The sequence below is a fragment of the Ambystoma mexicanum genome, chromosome 6p (assembly GCF_040938575.1).
Source record: "Ambystoma mexicanum isolate Mex_15411 chromosome 6p, UKY_AmexF1_1, whole genome shotgun sequence".
Taxonomy (NCBI): domain Eukaryota; kingdom Metazoa; phylum Chordata; class Amphibia; order Caudata; family Ambystomatidae; genus Ambystoma; species Ambystoma mexicanum.
Genome location: NC_090935.1, coordinates 787237219 through 787251370, shown reverse-complemented (window position 1 = coordinate 787251370; position 14152 = coordinate 787237219). Strand labels below are relative to the sequence as shown.

The 14152-nt window shown below is 48.7% G+C and overlaps 1 protein-coding gene across 8 annotated transcripts in view; it reads left to right on the top strand.

Annotated features, from left to right (window-relative positions):
• Positions 1–14152, top strand: part of ERAP1 (endoplasmic reticulum aminopeptidase 1) — a 1074730-nt gene that overhangs the window by 777511 nt on the left and 283067 nt on the right. The gene's annotated exons all lie outside the window — the stretch shown is intronic.

Sequence of the window (14152 nt, the reverse complement as noted above, 5' to 3'; positions counted from 1 at the left end):
GGGTCTTCCATACTTTAGGTTCCCTCCGTAGGGAGCTGATGTACCTGGGCTAATGCTTGAACCTGTTTGCGTTTCTGCGTATCCGCCGTTTGTAACAGGGATTTGATATCGCCGGACCCTTGGCCTTTAGCTTTCGCTGTTTGCTTGGACATTGTGATTACTGCCCCCAAGGCTCGTCTCCTCAGATCGGAGCGAATGAGCCCAGGTCCGCTGCGGTCACCTCCCCAAGGCTTCGAGTGAATTTTCAAGTGCAGCTGCTTCGCTTGGGATTTATGGAACTGGTCGAGGCTGATCAACCACCATGTATCGGTGTCTTGAATTGAGGGTTATTTTGAACCGACTGAGACAGTCTCTAGGGGGCCCACTGCCCCTTGTCCTCCGTCGCCTCCTGAGTAGGGTGTTGTGAGGCACTGTAATATGGGGGAGCAAACGTGCTTCCTGGTCCGTATTTGGCTGGTCCCTTGAATTAGTACATGTCTATCTCCTCCAGGGGCCCGTCGCCTGCGCCTTTCAGATTCTAAGGGTTGGCCACCCCCTCTTGGTTCTTTTGTCTATTGCCAAAATAGTAGTGTGATCATTACTGTTTATGACTCCGATCGTTGTCTTCGACCAAGACCCATGGTCCCGGGCATCTGGGACTTCCTTCAGCTAGACCACCTCCCCTCCAGTCAGGTGTGCCTCCCCAGGTCTGCCATCGTGCCTCCAACGCCAGAGCAGGTGTCTACGGTGCTGGGGAGCCTATGGTCTCCTTCCCTTCGCCGGCTCTTTCCAGGCTAGGCGCCTTGTCAATAGCCCACAATGAGGTGTTAGCCACGACAGTGCCAGGTGCCGGGGGTTGAGTGGACACTTTACTTTATCCCGCAGAGGACCGGGCCCCCCTTCTGTGGGCCTCAGCAACGCCGGGGACTAGTGTGGAGCCCTCCGCCGCGACTTCTCCTCCCCCCTCGCGGGTGAGCTTCAAGCTGACATCGAGGGACCCGCAGCGGTATGGTCACGTGTTAATGTCCTACAGCCTCCACCAACCTCGCAGGGGCGTGTATTTAGGAGTACGCCGGTCTGCCACGCCACCCTAAACCGCCTCACCTTCATTACGGAGCGTCCGCTACCGGCTGCATGGTCCCTCTGTGAGCCTCATCCGCCACGACACCGTTACTCGCTGGCGAGACCCCGAAGCAGCGGGTGGGGGAAGGGGACAGATTGTTACAGCGCGGCTTCGTCAGCCCCAATGTCTGCTCGGATCCTATTTGCCTTGGGCGCGTTACTGCTGTCAGCATCTCAGCGTCGCTACCGGATCCCTCGGCGCATACTGTTGACACTATTATTTCTTGAACGCCGGCTGTTTATGGGTCCCCCAGCACCGGAGCTCAGCCACGTCCGCCATCCTGTTTGCAGTAGGACCTGCCCTGAAAAGCTCGTAGATCTTTGCAATCTGTGGCTCGAAAGCTTACTCACTTTCCTCAGATTCCGCCATCCGTCGGTAGGACTCGTTGGCCCGCATGTCTAGATTTAGGGGATATTAGGGGTTCGAAAAGGGACTGGGAACCGGGAGCTCAACGAGGAGGCATCCTACGGCGTCCTCGACTGGCCACGCCCCTCGGTGCTTTCTTTTATGTTACGTTTGGCAAATCTGGGGCTCCAGATTGGAACAATTAAAGGTTACCTTGAAGTGCTTTCAATTTTCAAGCGCTCCTCGGAGGAGGACTTATATTTTAAAATCCCTCTGATTATTCAATTCCTAAAGGGTCTTACTAATGTATTTCCACCAATTCCATTCCAAGTCCCTATATGGGATCTTAACCTGGTGTTAACATTTCTAACATGCATTCACTTTGAGCCAATACATTCACACCCATTAAGACTGTTAACTTTGAAAACTGTTTTGTTAATAGCAATAACGTCAGCCCGCAGGGTAATCGAGTTGCACACACTTTCCTATAAACCCCCATACACTGTTTTCTATAAAGTCAATGTTGTTCACAAGGTGAAACCTTCTTTTCTACCAAAGATAGTCTCTGACTTCCACTTGTCCCAAAAGATTATTTCACCATCTTTCTACCCACCTCCTCATCCTGGAAAGGAGGAGGAACGATTACATAGGCTGGACCCAAAAAGGGCTCTCAGCTTTTAAATGTTACAGGTTAGCTGGTAAAGACCCGCCGGAAGATTTAAGAGCACATTCTACATGGGGCATGGCAACCTCTGCTGCTCTTCAGAGAGGTGTTCCAGTAAATTACATATGTGCAGCGGACACTTGGTCGTCTGTTCACACTTTTGTGTAACATTACTGCTCGGGTTCATCTTCCAGTCAAGAAGGACAATTTAGAAAAGCAGTCCTTCATTCAGTCCGTGATAACATTTAAGGACGAAATAAAATTCATACTCCCACCACCAAATTATTAAAAGATGAGGAATACGTGGGAGGACACAATCCATTCGATGAACAAGTTGCTTACCAATGGCAACATTCTTTCGATTGGATGTTCCTCCCACGTATTTCTAATCGCTCCTCCCAGCCTACCGGACCGTAGAATGTACGTGTCTTTACACTTTACGCTTTCTTGGAGCCTACGGTCTATGGTGCGCTTTGTAATTCCTCTACGGGAGGGGGAAAAACAGAACTGAAGCTAACGGGCGCGGCATGCGCTACTTATACTTATAATGACATTGACACTGGAAAAGAGGCCCTCGCGGGACATCGACTCGACGAGACAGCACACAGCGCCCCCTGTCGAGAACATTTTTCCAAAGCAGCTGAAGCTGGAAAGATATCAAAAGATGAGGAATACGGGGGAGGAACATCCAATCGAAAGTAAGTAACTTGTTCTTCTTCCCTAACAGACATCAATAAAGAAAACAAGACTTCTGCTAGAGATGATGGAAAACATTGCTGGGTGATAAAAAAATATATATTTTATAACTTAATACATTTTGATTAATTCATTTCTATTCATATAGAATTTGAAAAACTGCAGTCACTTTAGTGTTCTATTTTAGTCATTTTGGGTCCCCTTATCCATTGGTCAATAAGCAATGTCTCTCTTAGTTCCTCACCTAGAGGCCATCTTCAGATTTTTAATGTACGTTCAAGTGTTGGGAGTTGTGAGGAAGCTGAGGGTGTGCTCACTTCTTTGTCCCCAAGTATCCTCTGCTCAGGTGGCCAGGAAAAGGCCATAGTTTTTGAATACTAACCCTGTGGGGTGGATATGCAAGGGAGGATCACCTCCCTGGTGGAGGGAACTTGGGGAATAGGGAGAGGACGTCCTTGGATGAGACATGGTGCCCCCATTCCCTTTTTACGATGAACCCTCTGTCGCAACAGCTTTTGTAGGTTGTCAACCTCATCCCTTTTTGTCCTCACACAGTGAGCCTGCATGATGCTGTCGTTATACTAGAATGAGGTTGAGATCAACTAAGAACATTCATCCTCATTTTGGTGAGACATGGTATCCCCCTTTTCCTAGCTAGAGTGAATCTAACATTCCCCCTTCCTTTGTAGGCTATTGTCAGTACGAACTGACTTTGACAGCGAGCATTTCTGAATAAAGTGAAAGCAAGAGCGTGAGAAGGATTAAACTCTGAGTGAACTATATGAGATAGCATTTATGGAGGAAATGAAAACAAAGCCAAGCCAGTCATGAAATCATTATGAGCATTTCCGAGTGAAGTGAGAGCAAGGGGGTGAGAAGGATTAAATCCTCACGGCGTGAAATGTGTGAAATACAAGTTGTGGCTAAGCCAAAAGACTGCCAAGAAGAAGGTATACTAAATGTGGATTTAGTCCACAAGACTACATTTTGAGAGAGGAAGAGACCTGTGTTGGCCTAAGCCTAAAGAATACAGAAGTATAGCAAAGTGCACAGGGTCATCGGTTGCGTGACCTGTAATGGGTGTACTGTGTGGTCTAACAACTGCCACTAACTTAGGAACCCCGACTTAACAAGAGCCAAGGAAAGCACGGCTATCGGTTGCGTGACCTGTGATGGGTAGACTGCGTGGTCCGACAACTGCACGGAAACTGAGTGGCCCACTGGGAATGAACCGGGAAGTTGAACTTGTGCTATTTCGAGAGCCAGAAGATTGGAACAAACCTTTGAGCTTTACCGGCTGAAAGAGTCCGCGTTTTGGGGAAGGGAACTACAAGGTCTTTACGTTGAGGAACTATTGAACTGTGTTGAATTCTTGTGGAAGGGGACCCTGAGATCTTTGTGGAACTATTTTGAACTTGGGGAAGGGGAAGCTAAGAGAAAGCCAAAGAGCTGGAAGAAGCTCAGAACTTTACTTTTGAACACTATTTATTTGTGTATCTAACATCCCTACACATTGTATAGATTTAGTTGTGAGGGCAAGCATAGGTTTTGGACACAGACAGACTTTTCATTTGAACTTACTGACATTGACTACCCACCTTAGCATAGGGCAAGTTAGGCCCTACTCCATCCTGACATATATAGAAAATAACGCTTTTCTTAGAAAGGTGAATCTTTTGTCTGTGTCGTAGTTCATGATGCCTTCACAAATCGTGTTAGATGTGGGATACACACAATTTATTCAAATTGAGGAACCCTTATGTTACTTGTAGTCCAACAACCTTCAGGAAAGGAAACGTGTGAGAGTTCATGCTCAATATCGAGTATCCACAATAAAAAAGGTTAATTTCCACTCAATTGCAGATCCTGATTAAGTGTCAAGATTTAGTATATAGATCATGGATCCTTCTTGACACCCTTCCCGTAGCCACTTATCATTTGAAACACTGGGACAACATTTTTTAAACCATCAGAAAACCCCAAACCTTTATTCGACCTGGGGCATTGAGTCCTTTTAGCCTGGAACAAGGATTCCCCTCTGCTGCTCCCCCTCCCCCTCTCCCTCAATCAGTAAAAGAGGAAGAGAAAGAAGGAACCATGAGTTTACCTGAAATTGAGACCAATTCCGAAACTGCTGAGGACTCTGAATTGTTTTTTATGTCTGAATCTGAAGGAAGTTCAAGTGGAACCATATCACAACTCCAGGCACTATGGCATCTTTAGCTGAGGTCTTAGACCAGCTAGTTGCACATCAAATCAAGGCAGAAGAGCGGTTTCAAACTGGGTTGGAATGACTGATTGCCGTTCAAGAAAAAACAAACATTCCATAGTGAGTTCTACAGCCCTACAAAAAAGGGAACGATCTAGGATTTTCTTTTTTGGAACTTTGAAACATTAGTGACCCAGTTGTATTGGGGGGATGACTTAAAATTATGTTGATTAGGACCCTTGCTAAAAGGAGAATTACAAACTTCCTACCAATTATTAAACCTCCCAAGGACCCACTTTTGCTGAACTCAAAGAGGACCTCTTACAACGAGTAAGTCAAACCAGTTATTTCTATCTGCCGAAGTTGAGAAGCCTGAAATGAAATCCTGGAAAAAACACCTGTGGAATTGGGAGAACGAGTTAAGAATACACTCTCTTTAGGGCTGGGAAAGAAAACCTTACCTGAAGTGTTGGAGGCTCTGAGTATAGAACAATGTATCAACTCATTACCTCCATCACTTCAGAGTGCTCTTTTACACCTACCCTCTCTTTGGCCATTGAAACAGCACACAATTTTTCCGACGCTAGCACAGATTTCCATTTATTACACCGAAGAGAGAAAAGAAAATAGGGGACCTCCTCGTCCAAATTTCCTCTCAAAGGAAATGGTAGACTTCCCTAATCGGTCCAGGGACCTTATTGGTGGGGAGCAGGGAAAAATGGAGACAAGGCCAGACCCCAAAACCAAAGAGGAGGGGAAAAGAGAAGACAATAGACCAACAAAACCCATGATCCCAATTTGTTTTTCATGTGAAGAACCAGGACATCTAGCCAGAAATTGTCCCCAGAATAAGAAAGAAGAACCAATGGATATTGGATGTATGGTAGGAGAAGAGCGGGAGGTTCCGTATCCCTATGAAAACGTTGAAACCCAGACTAATTATTTTGTGGAACATCATCCCAATACTCTCCTAAATCTGTTCTTGTTGATGGAATCCCGGTTCAGGCTTTAGTCAATTCTGGTAGAAAACAGATAGCAGTACGAGCCGATCTAGTACCACCCGAATAAAATTAAAAAGGGCATCATTAGTAGAAAATAACTTGTGCCCATGGAGACCAAGAGGTTTACCCCGAAGTGGCTATACCCATAAGAGTTCAAGGAACAACCACCAATTTCCCTTCAGCTATTATTCCAGGTTTACCAAAAGAAACTATTATCTGGACTGACTTCCCTAATTTTCCATATTTTTTTTTAAAACTTTTTTTTTAATATTGATTGTGGTACACATCACTACAACCACACAACACTCTCCACTTTTTTCATAAACAGGATGTTAACTTCAAAATTACAACAAGACATATGAGATTTACAAAGCTAGCGCACTTCAGGGCCCTGTCGGGCTGTTACTAGCTGATCCCAGTTCGCATAAGGATACTCTGAATGGAGCCCAAATGTCTTTTGGTTTACTCGCCCTTGGGAGTGACATTATATACTGTTCCTCACACTCATTGAGACATGCCAGTTCGTTGGGAAAGTGATTCATGCGTGGCGCGTGTGTGCTCTTCCATTTCTGCAGTATGCACTTTTTTGCCACTACACACGCTATGTTAAATAGTCTTCTGGTCACTTCAGATGTCTTTCCTATGTCTCCGAACAGGTATTTCTAGGGAGTCAGATCTGCTGGCACTTGTGCGATTTCTCCCAGAAGTTTCGCCACTTCTCCCCAGAACCCATATATAAGTTGGCAACTCCAGTACATATGAATCAGCATGTTCGTAACCACATTTCAGGCAATTGTCTGGACTGTTCTGTGTGAATTTTGCAATTCTCTCGGGTGTGTAATGCAGTTTATTAGTACCTTGAATTAGATCGGGCGGAGGCCTGCTTTCATGGAGACCCTCTTGGTTAATTCACAATATCTCGCCCAGGTATTATCCATTATGGTTGTTCCTAGGTCAGCTTCCCAGGAGGCTTTGAGCAGATTCACTGTTGGCGTGTTTGCCTGTACAGCCGTGTATAGCCTGGAAACACTGGTTCCCGACTTGGTGGACAGGGTCACGAGGCACGGTTGCGGGGGGGGGCTCGCCTGGGAACAGTGGCCACCTAGCCTTGAATGCCATTCGCATCCTATGATACTGTAGTATCTTCAACTGGTCCCTTCCCATCCCAACCTTAAATTCCTCCAGTGTTATAAATTTACCATTGGGAAAGATGTCTCTGATTTTGAATTCCCCCTCCGGGTCCCATGTCTTCTGAACATCAGTATCGTAAGATGGTGCAATGCCGGGAAAGTTCCAGAAGGGGGCCTCCGAGTAATATGGGGTGTCTAGTTTAAGCCTACGATAGATCCTAGACCATGCATGTACGGTTGTGCTGACTGGGTCAAATGGGCAGTCATCTTTATGTTTAACCTCAAAGATAACAGATCTTAGGTCACTTGGGCGTGCAGCGTGTTTCTCAATGCTGATGTGTGGTGAGGTGTTCAAATCATCATACCAGTATCTGACAAACTGGGCCTGTGCCACCAGATAATATAGTTCGAAATCTGGGGCTGCTATGCCTCCCTTATTGTATGGTTCTACATTTTTTTCCCATTTCATTCTGGCTGTTCCCCCGCTCCACACAAACTCCACGGCCATAGATCGGAGGGCATCGAAAAACTGTCTCCCAGGCCATATTGGGATGGTAGTGAAAATATATAATAGCTTTGGTAAAATCACCATTTTTAATATGGCCACTCGGCCCATAAGTGAAATAGCGAGTTTTGCCCATAAACGGAGTTTGGTGGATATCGTGCTTCATAGGAGTTCATGATTATCCGAATATAAAGAGGTTTTATTCCCAGATACGATAATACCCAGGTATATAATTTTAGAGGGAGACCACTGCAGTCCTTGTGTGTTATTTGGGCACCTTGTGGCAGGGGTTAGGGGAAAGATCTCGGATTTGGATCTGTTCTATAACCTGAGTATTCAGCAAACTCATGTATGGTTTCCATTGCTGGCCCCAGGTGTGTGTCGGGTTCTCGAACATACAGCAGTGTCGTCTGCATATAAGGATATTGACTGGGTTAGGCCGGCCATCCTTATACCCCTCTGCGCCTGATGTTCCCTAATGGCTGCTGCCACCGGTTCCATTGTGAGGGCAAACAGTATGGGAGAGAATGGGCATCCCTGTCTCGTGCCACTGCCCAACCCAAAACAGTCAGACAGCGTGCGGTTAGTCAGCACTCTAGCCCCAGGATTCGAGTATAACAGCCTGACGCAACTTAGAAAGTATGGGCCTATTCCGAATTTCTCCAGCACCGCAAACAGATATATCCACGACACTGAATCAAACGCCTTTTCAGCGTCAAGGGATACGCCCACCGCCTGGGCTTCAGGTTTTATCTGGGCCATGACTCCAAATAGTCTTCGGAGATTCAGTGCCGTTGATCTGGTGGGAATGAAGCCACACTGATCCGGGTGTACCAGTGTGGACATATTGGGAAGGAGTCTCGTGGCTAGAATTTTAGCAAATATTTTTGCATCACAATTTATTAAGGACAGGGGCCTGTAGGAGGACATCTTGTTGGGTGGACGTCTAGGCTTCAGAAGCACCTTTATTATGGCCTCCCTCATGGATGTTGGCAGGGTTCCCAGTTCTATAGCTTCCTCCCAGACCGACAGTACTACCAGGGCTAATTCCTCTTTGAGTTCCATATAAAACTCAGCTCCCAGTCATCAGAACCTGGCGCTTTTCGTTGGCTAATGATTTTATTGCATCTATGATCTCATCAGTCGTCAGGGGTTGGTCAATTTTCCATATTTTAAAAAAAATGTGTTTATTTATAACTCAGCACACAGGAGAACATATACAATAACAAATGCTTATCACCTCTCAGAATGCGTATAGCATCGTGTCCCACCATTCCACCCCCCAAAGATCCCAAGTGGATTTTGATCTTGGCCCTCATTTGGCCGGGCCTGGCGATGAGTGTTCGCTGGTAGCTTGGAGGCCTCTCGCGATCAAGCGTGGTTTCTAGGTCAGGGCCGGTTATTTCTGGTCATAGTCTAGTACTGGTGCCCAAATGTTTTTAAGTGGGTGGAACAGGCCCACATTTGCTGGCGTGACCTTTTCAGCTATAAGGATGTCCCAAATTGTAACCCACCAGAGGGTCATCAGGGGTCCCTCCACGGACTTCCAGGTGCGGGCCACTGTGATTTTGGCTGCCAACAAAAATTGAGATACTAACGCTGCCCTCCTTCCTGTTCTTGGGTAAGAGTCTGGGAACGGGATCCCCAGGAGGATTTGTTCGGGCGCTAGCGGTAATGCCACTAGGGTGATGTCCTTTATTGTGGCGAGGCATTGGGTCCAGAACGCCCTTACTTTGGGGCATGTCCACCACATGTTGAAATAGGATCCTGTGTGACCGCAGAGTCTCCAGCAGTGGGGGTCTAAGGCCTGGTGAAAGTGGTGCAGGTGAAGGTGGGGTAGTACCAGCGCAGAAGCAATTTGTGGGCGCATTCCCGATTAGTGATGCAGTGGGATGCAGTGCGCTTTCTTGTCCAGATTTCCACCCATGTCTGGTCCTCTATCGCGTGGCCCAGATCTGCCTTCCATTGGGTCATATAGGAAGGCTTAGTGTGGAGGGGGTCCTCTTGCAGCAGCTTATAGAGGGCCGAGATCTTTCCTCAGGCTGGCAGGTCATTTACTGTAAGCTCTAGTGGGGTAGGGGCTTGGGTTGCAGCCGCTCGGGTCTGGGGGTGGGAGCACCAGTGCCTCAGTTGGGCGTAGGTAAATATATCTGTCTCTGCTAGATGGATTATCGTTTTACATTGATCGAAGGGAGGGGGGAGTCCCCTACGAAGAGCTGCCCCAGCGATTCAAGGCCTCCTGCTACCCAATTCCTTAAGTTCGTTGGGTGGGCTCCCGGGGAGAAGGCTGGATTGAGGCCAAGGCAAAGAGCAGAGGGGATAGTGGGCATCCCTGTCTCGTTCCGCATGTGAGGGAAATTGGGCGTGATAGGCGGCCGTTACCTCTGAGCTGGGTGTTAGGGGCTTGGTAGTTTGCTAGGACCATTTTCTTGAAGGTCGGGCCAAAGCTGAAAGCCTCGAGGGTGAGGCACAGATAAGCCCAGTCTACTTTGTCAAAAGCTTTGGTTGCATCCAGCGCCAATAGGGCAAATTGTTGGGAGTCCTGGTTGGTGACCTCTATTAGGTCTAGTGCTCCGCAAATGTTGTCTTTTGTTGACCTGTGGTTTATAAACCCCGTTTGGTCCGGGTCTATAATGCTCGGCAGGCTAGGTGCCAGGCGATTGGCCAGAATCTTGGAGTAAATGTTGGCATCCAGGTTCAATAGAGATATAGGTATGTATGACCTATTGTCTTGGGGATCCTTTCCAGGCTTGAGAATGAGAACTGGTGGACTCCTGCATAGTTGGAGTGACTGTTCCCGAGGCCAGGAACGAGTTGAAGAGACGATATTGGGGGCGTAAGAGTTTATAGAATCGGGTGGAGAACCCATCTGGGCCTGGGGCTCTAGGTTTCAAGCTTTTTATGGCTCCCTCCACTTCCTCATTTGTGATGGGCGATTCAAGTTCTTTTCTCACCGCGGGAGTCAGGCGTGGGAGAGCCGCCTCTTTGATGTATGCCCGCTGCTCATTTAGGCTCCTCGGGACTGCTGTCATTATCTCTGACTGGTGGGCTGCAGCTAGGCTTAACTTCTCTTGATCCGCATAATGGACCACCCCCTGTGGGTCGCGGAGGCCTAGGATGGTGTTTCTCTTCTTTTTGTTGGCCAGCTTGTTTACCAGCAGCTTGTTAGCTTTGTTATTATGGACATAGTACCATTGTTTGGTTCGGGTTAGTAGGTTTGTTGTGGCATCGGCATAGTGCGCCTCAAGCCTTTTCCTTGCCATCTGTAGGACCCTATAAGATTTCGGGGACCACCCCTTCTGTTTATGAGTGGACTCGGCCTCACAGACTTCTGCTTCCAAAATAGCGCGGGTCGCCTGCTTTTGTTTGTGGAAAGCTGCGCCTTGGGCAATCAATTCCCCTCTAAGGACTGCTTTCATGGCATCCCAGGTATTGGCTGGGGAGGTGTCCTTGTCGCGGTTTTCGGCGAAGACGTTTTTAATGGTTCTGGCGACCGAGTCTCTTACTGCCATGTCACCCAAGATAGGGTTGTATAAGTTCCACTGGCGGCGAGGAGGAGGGTCTGGGTTATGGGATCGCACGATAAGTGAGACCGGAGCGTGGTCCGAGAGGATCCGGGGGCCAATAGTAACATCGTCTGTGAAGGCCAAAATCTGGGGGGAGGCCAGCAGCAAATCAATTCTAGGGAAGGTGCAGTGCACATTTGAGTAGAAGGTGAAGTCTTTCTCTTCCGGAGATAGCACTCTCCAGGTATCGACAACATTCAGCGTACGGAATAGATGGAGCAGGGCTTTTGCCAACTTCAGGTCCCTGGATGTTGGAGGGTGGGGTCTATCTTGGAGGGGGTCTGGAGCCCCGTTAAAGTCTCCTCCGATGATGACTTGCCCCTCAATGAATGGGAGGAGGGACTCTTCTAGGTCTTGAAAGAACCCTTCCTGGTGCTCGTTCGGGGCGTAGGCCGAGATAAGGGTATAGAGTTGGCCAAGGATGATACATTTGATTGCAATAAAGCGACCCTCCCGGCATCGTAGTGAGTCTAGGACCTGGGGGTTCAGGTCATTTGCGAAAAGAATGGCAGTGCCTCCCTTCTTGGTGCCGTTGGATGCCAGAAATTGTAGGCGGAAAAAATCTGCTTCGTAGGTGGGAGAAATCCGCCCGGATTAGGTGAGTTTCTTGCAGGAAAGCGATTGAGGTCCCATCGTCTTGTAGCCTTTGCAGGATGGATTTCCTCTTCAGAGGGAGTTTGGTAAACTTTAATTTTAAATGTGGGGGCTGGGTCTTCGGGCTCGTTGGCCGTGGGAGGAGGGGTTCGGGGGGGGAGTCAAATCAGCCATAGCTATGAGGGGTTGGCTGCTTTAGGCTCTCCTGTGGCTGAGGGTTTTTAAATAATCTCCAACGGGAGATACGAACTTCCAACATCGGCTTCCAACGGGAGGTCCAAACTGGGATGAGGGGGACTGAAATTGAACTGTCGTTGCCGCCCCTAGCCACCCAGGCTGTCATCAGCCAACATTGTTGAGGTTCACTCCAAGGGTAAAGTGGTGACATCCGCCCTGGAGGAGGGTATGGACCGCATGGGGCCCGCAGTTGCAATGGTTCCAATGCTATGTGTTCTTCAGGTATTTCACTGGACTTCATGAGGCGGTGACATCCCCTCAGGGCTGGGTGCGGACCCCGTTGGGTAGGCAAGATTCTGATGCCATGTGTTCCCTGCCCTTTACTTTAGCCTTCATTTGTGTTTGCGGGTTTTCTGCACTCTTGTCCAGGGAGCAAGCCTCAGCTTGGGGAAGGCGGTGCTCGGGTCAGGTGATCTCCGGCTGTGGGAGGAGGACCCCGCTGCCCCCGGGGAGCCTGGGCGCAGGATTGATGCTGCATCGTCGAGATGATGGATGGTCCGCGGGTGCCATTATGAGGGAACTGGAGAGCTGTCGGGAACAGCCATCGATAGCGGATCTGCTGGTCTCGGAGGAAGAGAGTGAGAGGGCATAGAGCTCTGCGCTTCTGTAGGGTCAGGGGGGAGAGATCTTGAAATATTTGGAGACGAGAGCCCTGGAATGATCGTTCTTCGCGTGAGCGACCAATTGCCGAGATGGCTTCTTTTGTGGTGTAAATGTGGACTCTCGTGATCACATCCGGGGGGGGCGGGGAGTCCGAATCCATGTCTCGGCGTGGGCACAATCTGTGCGTGCGAGTGCTTTGTCGGAGATAGAGGAGGGAACACCTCGGATACACAAGTTATTGCGGCGAGCGCGGTTTCTAAGTCTTCCTGCTTAAATTTGAGGATCTCAGTTCCGTCCATGAGGGTCTGGATTGTGCGTTGCACTTCCGCCAATATGTTGGAGTGTTCTTTGGCTAGGTCTTCAGATTCCCCCATCCTGTGTTCGATGTCACTGACCCTTTGCTCTGTTTGTTCCATTTTTGTGGTGTTTTCTAGCATGCAGGATCTAAACTCCGCTTTGATGTCGGACATGAAAGCTTGGAGGTCCTCTTTGGTTGCGAGAGGCCCTTTATCCTCAGGTGCTTTTTGAGGCGTGAGTTTAGGAGGGTCTGCTTTCTTCCCCTTCTCCATTGCCAGGAGCAAGGTGGAAATATCTGCGGATTTGGGGGGTTTCAGGGATTTCTCCAGCATGGGGTCTGGCATGGATTCACATGCTCATGAATATTCCCCGTTGTCAGGCTGGGAATCCTTGGTAAAGAAAAAATCAGTATCAGTTTTGTTTCTGATCTGTCTTTCTTACTAGTAACCAATCATTGATCTCTGGGTCATACTGCCCCCAGCCAATGACTGCCCTCTCCCTAAGCCCCGCCTCTGGCAGCCATCCTCAGATTTTTACTGCATGCTCAAGTGTTGGGAGTCCTCGTGTTTAGCTCTCGAGTTTTTTACTGCGTTTTCACGCTTTTTCAGGAGAATTTCTCATTTTATCGGTTTAATCGAGCCTCAAGCTCCACCGTTTCTACTTTCGATAACGGGGACCCGTTTCAGAATTCTTCTATGCCCCTCAAGGGTGAAGTTTTCGTCGAGTTTACACTTCTTGGAGGATTCCGGAAGATCTGCGGCCTACCTCAACGGACATGGCCCAGGACAAGGGGAGCTCGACACTCGGATCCAAGCTGTTCAGGAACTGCCCTGGATGCGGATTATATAACGTTTTCAAGGAGGACGAGCATTCGCGATGCCTCTACTGCCTCCATGCGGACAAGACGCACGTGGAGAAGGACTGTGCGTTCTGCAAGAACCTTTCGGAACGGACCAAACAAGATCGTCGTTCCCGCCTCGCCACCTGGCTGGAGAAGGGCACAGCAAGTGAGAAGGCGAAGAAGAAGTCTGAGCGGGCTTCTAAGTCCTTTGAGGGCGCCCCGGCGACGGGGGCCCAACAGAAGGCCAAGCACCGCGAGTCAGCGGGCTCCGGGAGCGCCGAAAGGTCGGGCTCTTCGGTTGCCAAGCAGGGCGCTAGTTGCCCGGCACGTTCGACCACAAGCCAGCGATCCGGTTCGGGGAA